Raw genomic sequence first — 5,521 nt, forward strand, 5'->3', positions numbered from 1 at the left:
AATACAATATTTGATTGGATTAAGGGATTAGAGTGATTTGATTATATGCTAGATTCATTGAGGCAAGGGATTGTCCTTTGATTAATATAACGTAAAACTGATTGTCATTCCATCTAAATGCTTGAAAGTTCAGAACTTTATTGATTCAATATTGAAGTTTTGGTGAAACAATTTCCTAGCTACTCTTTCTACATCTGTTTACTATATACTTTTATGCTAACTGTTCTGTTTTACTTTCTAATTTCATTTTTGATACATTCATACCAAATCCATCTGAAATTTGTAAAGCTTAACTAATTGTGATCTTGTGAAGTGGTAATTGAGAACTTTATTCCCTGAGGACGATACTTGGAACTCAATTTCATTCTAAGATTTTTTATAACTTGCTACAATAACACTAGTACACTTGCTAGTCAGTTTACTTACAGTGCAACAACAGTTGTAAAAGTAACAAGTTTTTGGTGCTGTTGCCGGGGAATAATTTGTTTCAATATCATTAGTAACAGAAAAATAACTAGATTGAGCATTTGTTTCTTTAAATTTTTTGTAAATATTATATTACATGTGCAGCTTTCTGTTTTCATTATACTATATCTGTGTTTAGTTGTATATGCGTGGCAAAAACAAAAATAAATCTAATAGAACTCTTAGGAGATTAAGAAAAGAGACAAGAGCAGAGAGCTCTTTAGGAAGTGACAGTGATCTAGAGGTTATACATTCTCTAGAATTTCAAGTCACTCCTTTTGCAAATAGGAAACATTCACCTTTTAGACAACCAACTCCAAAAGTTGAAATGGCAGAACAACATAGAACGAGAACACTAGGAGATTATGCAATTCCAGATATGCAAGACTATAATTCTTCAATTGTTAGACCAACCATTCAAGCCAATCATTTTGAGATAAAACTAGCCTTATTTCACCTAGTGCAGCAGGACCAATTTTCTGGTGAAATTTCTGATGATCCTAATCTGCATATTTCTAATTTTCTGTAGTTGTGTGATACTATAAGGATGAATGGAGTAAGTGAAGATGCTATAAGACTGAGGCTATTTCCATTTTCTTTATGAGACAAAGCCAAATGTTGGTTACAAGCACAGCCTCAGGGAAGTATCACCACATGGACTGAACTTGTGAATAAATTTCTAACAAAATATTTTCCTCCCTTAAAAGCTGCTAAGCTGAGAGGAGAAATAACATCTTTTGTGCAGCAGGCAGGAGAATCACTTTATGAAGCATGGGAAAGATATAAAGAGTTGCTGAGAAGATGTCCACATCATTGTATTCCAGAATGGATACAGCTGGAAAATTTTTATAATGGAATGAATGTAGTAACTAGAACTATGATTGATGCACTGCAGGAGGATCTTTGAGCATGAAATCCTTGGAAGAAGCCCAAAGAATCATTGAGATGATGGCTTCATCCATATATCAGAATTCCAACTTGAGGAATACAAGAAGAGGCAATGAATATGAAGCAAAGATGATGGAAACTTTTCTTGCACAGAATCAGCTGCAGAACTAATTATTTTCTTATCAAATAGCAGCTTTGACTCAACAGATTAATAATTTGCAGATTGGAAATGTGGTAACAAGTCAGTTGACATGCGATTTTTATGGAGGGAATCATGCTAATGGTGCATGTGATGTACCTACACCTGAACCACAAGAGCAAGTAAATTATATGGGGAATTATCAAAGACAGCAACAATCTTATCCTCAACAATCATTTCCTCCTGGATTTCAGTATTCTAATAATAAGAATCAACATATTTATAAATGGAATCCTCAGAATTCTGCAATGAAAACCACTAATACATCTCTTGCATTTTCAAATGCAGGAAATCACCAACAACAGCAGTACTTTCAAGGAAATTCTTCTACTCAACCTCAAAGGAGTCAACATTCAGCTAGACCAATGAGTGAAAGAATGAATGAGATTGAGGAAACAATGTTACAATTCATGAAAGTCACTCAATCCAGCATTAAGAATCAAGAAGCTTCTATGAAGAAGTTAGAAACTCAAATTGGACAACTGGCTGAACAATTAACAAGGAAAGAGGAAGGAAGATTTCCAAGCAACACAGTGGTGAATCCAAAGGAACAATGTCAAGCTATAGTTACAAGAAGTGGAGCTGTTGTAGCTAGTCCAAAACCAGCTGAAAAGAAACTTAATAATGTTGCAGCAGAAAAGCAAGTAGAAAATGCAGCAGAGGAAAGAGATTTAAAAGAAGAATTGCAGCAAGGGAACTTCAAGCTACTAGAGAGAACATTCAGAAAAGAATTAAGAAGTTCATAAAAGTCCTGAAAGAAAGACAAAGAAGCAATTATTTGAGGACACTTACAAGCCAATTGATCCAGAAAAATATAAGAGACTGCCTTATCCTCAAAGAGTGCAAAATCCTAAGCAAGAGAAGCAGTTTGAGAGGTTTCTAAACGTGTTCAAAAAGCTGCAAATTAACATCCCATTTGCTGAAGCTTTGGAGCAAATGCCATCTTATGCCAAATTCATGAAGGAACTACTCTCCAAGAAAAGGAAGTTAGAACATGATAAGATTGTACCCTTGACAAAGGAGTGCAGTGCTATTCTTAGAAGAAAACTTCCTCAAAATTAAAAGACCCAGGATCCTTTAGCATACTTTGTGAAATAGGAAATTGTACTGTGGGAAAAACATTGTGTGATTTGGAGGCAAGCATTAATTTAATGCCATTAGCCATTATGAAGAAATTGGGGATAGAAGAAGTGAAACCAACCAACATTATATTGCAATTAGCTGATAGATCATATACTTATCCATATGGAGTAGTAAAGGATTTGTTGGTTAAGGTTGACAAATTTATTTTTCCTGCAGATTTTGTTATATTGGACATGGAGGTAGATGCAAACATACCATTAATCTTGGGCAGACCTTTCCTTGCAACTGGATGAGCTCTCATTGATGTGCAAAAAGGAGAGTTAATGCTTAGAGTTCAAGAGGAAAAGGTAATATTTTATGCATTTGAAGCTTTGAAATATCCAATTGATGATAACACATGTATGAGAGTAGATACATTGGATTCTATGATCACTCCTTATTCTTTGAATGGATTTGATGAAATTTCTATGTTGAGAGAAACCATAGGTGCAGGAAATACTAAGCCTCTGCATTTTGAAGATGAAAACGTATTTGAAATGGAGTAGCAATTGGAAACTCTACCTATTTTAATACCTGCAGAAAAATTGATCAAAGAGGAGTTGAAAAATGAAGGAGAAGAAGAGAAAAGTTAGAAGCTGGAATTAAAGCAACTTCCATCTCACTTGAGATATGCATTCTTGGATCATAAACATGAAAATCCAGTTATCATAAGTAATGATTTCAAGGAAGAAGAAGAGGATAAGTTGCTGAGAATTTTGAGAACTCATAAATCAGCAATAGGGTGGAACATCTCAGATTTAAAAGGTATAAATCCATCCTTTTGTAAGCACAGAATTTTATTTGAAGAAAATTTTAAACCAGTTGTGCAGCCTCAAAGAAGATTAAACCCTGCCATGAAGGAAGTGGTAAGGAAGGAAGTCATTAAACTATTAGATGCGGGGATCATATATCCTATTTTAGACAGCAATTGGGTAAGTCCTGTGCAAGTGGTACCTAAAAAAGGTGGAATGACTGTAGTACCAAATGAAAAGAATGAGTTGATACCCACAAGGACTGTCACAGGATGAAGGATGTGTATAGATTATAGAAAGTTGAATGATGCAACCAGAAAAGATCATTTTCCTCTACCTTTTGCAGACCAAATGCTAGAAAGGTTAGCTGGACATGCATTTTACTGCTTTTTAGATGGATATTCTGGCTATAACCAAATTGCTGAAGATCCAATTGATCAAGAAAAAACTGCTTTTACTTGTCCATTTAGAATATTTGCATATAGAAGAATGCCCTTTGGGCTATGTAATGCTCCAGCTACATTTCAAAGGTGCATGTTAGCTATTTTTTCTGACTTGGTTGAGAAAATAATTAAGGTATTCATGGACGATTTTTCTATTTTTGGGAGTTCATTTGATGATTGTTTATCTAATTTGTCCATTGTTTTGCAGAGATGTCAAGACACCAACTTGGTGTTGAATTGGGAGAAATGTCACTTTATGGTGCAAGAAGGGATAGTGCTTGGCCATAAGATTTCAATTAGAGGGATGGAGGTTGACCAAGCTAAAATAGAAGTGATTAATAAATTACCTCCATCTGTGAATGTGAAAGGAATCAAAAGTTTCTTAGGCCATGCTGGGTTTTATAGGAGGTTCATTAAAGATTTTTCTAAAATTGCGAAACCTCTTAGTGACTTGCTTGTAAAGGATGCAGCATTTGTATTTGATGAATCTTGTATGCATGCTTTTACTGTTTTAAAAGAAAAACTGATTTCTGCTCCAATTCTTGTTAAACCTGACTGGACTGTACCATTTGAGCTAATGTGTGATGCAAGTGACAATGCAGTGGGTGCTGTATTAGGACAAAGAAAAGATAAAAGACTACATGTAATTTACTATGCTAGTAGAGTCCTAAACTCTGCACAGATTAATTACACAACCACTGAAAAAGAGTTGCTTGTTATAGTATTTGCTTTTGATAAGTTCAGGTCTTATTTAGTAGGGTCCAAGGTTGTGGTATATACTGACCATGCTGCTCTGAAATATTTGCTTTCTAAGCAGGATGCTAAACCAAGACTGCTGAGATAGATTCTACTACTTCAAGAATTTGAGTTAGAAATTTGAGATAAGAAAGGAAAAGAGAATAGTGTTGCAAACCATCTATCCAGAATTTCGATATTAATGAAGAATTTCCTGATGAAAAGCTGCTAACTGTGGATGAATTACCTTGGTTTGCTGATATAGCGAATTTTAAGGCCACTCAGCACATTCCAAAGAGAATGAATTGGCAGGAAAGAAAGAAATTTCTTCATGACAGCAAGTTCTATATTTGGGAAGATCCTCATCTATTCAAAATTGGAGTAGATGGCATTTTGAGAAGATGTATTCCACAGAAAGAACAAGCTGATATCCTATGGCATTGCCACAATTCAAATTATGGAGGCCATCATGGTGGATCAAGAACAAGTGCCAAAGTATTACAAGCTGGATTTTTCTAGCCTACATTGTTCAGAGATGCATAAATTTATGTAGAAAATTGTGATAAATGCCAAAGAGTTGGTAACATTTCCAAAAGACATGAGATGCCTTTGAACAATATCTTGGAGGTAGAATTGTTTGATGTATGGGGAATAGACTTTATAGGACCCTTTTCAACTTCTTTTTCTCATGATTACATACTTGTGGCAGTGGATTATGTGTCTAAATGGGTGGAAACTATACCAACCAGAACAAATGAAGCCAAAGTGGTGATTTCCTTCATAAAGAAAAACATTTTTTCAAGTTTGGAGTGCCAAGAATTCTGATTAGTGATGGAGGATCACACTTCTGCAATAAATACCTTGATAATGTTCTGGATAAGTATGGAGTAAAACACAGAATAACAACTCCTTATCAT

At 34.8% G+C, this 5,521-nt stretch overlaps 1 non-coding gene across 1 annotated transcript; it reads right to left on the reverse strand.

Moving 5' to 3' along the window:
* Window positions 1-1,177: 1,177 nt before the first annotated feature.
* On the reverse strand, window positions 1,178-1,284 carry LOC113863984. Its single transcript, XR_003504594.1, has one exon. It is a non-coding gene; the product is annotated as a small nucleolar RNA R71 (small nucleolar RNA).
* Between the last annotated feature and the right edge of the window lie 4,237 nt (window positions 1,285-5,521).

Source organism: Abrus precatorius, unplaced genomic scaffold (assembly GCF_003935025.1).
Source record: "Abrus precatorius isolate BTA unplaced genomic scaffold, Abrus_2018 Scaffold3, whole genome shotgun sequence".
Lineage (NCBI taxonomy): Eukaryota > Viridiplantae > Streptophyta > Magnoliopsida > Fabales > Fabaceae > Abrus > Abrus precatorius.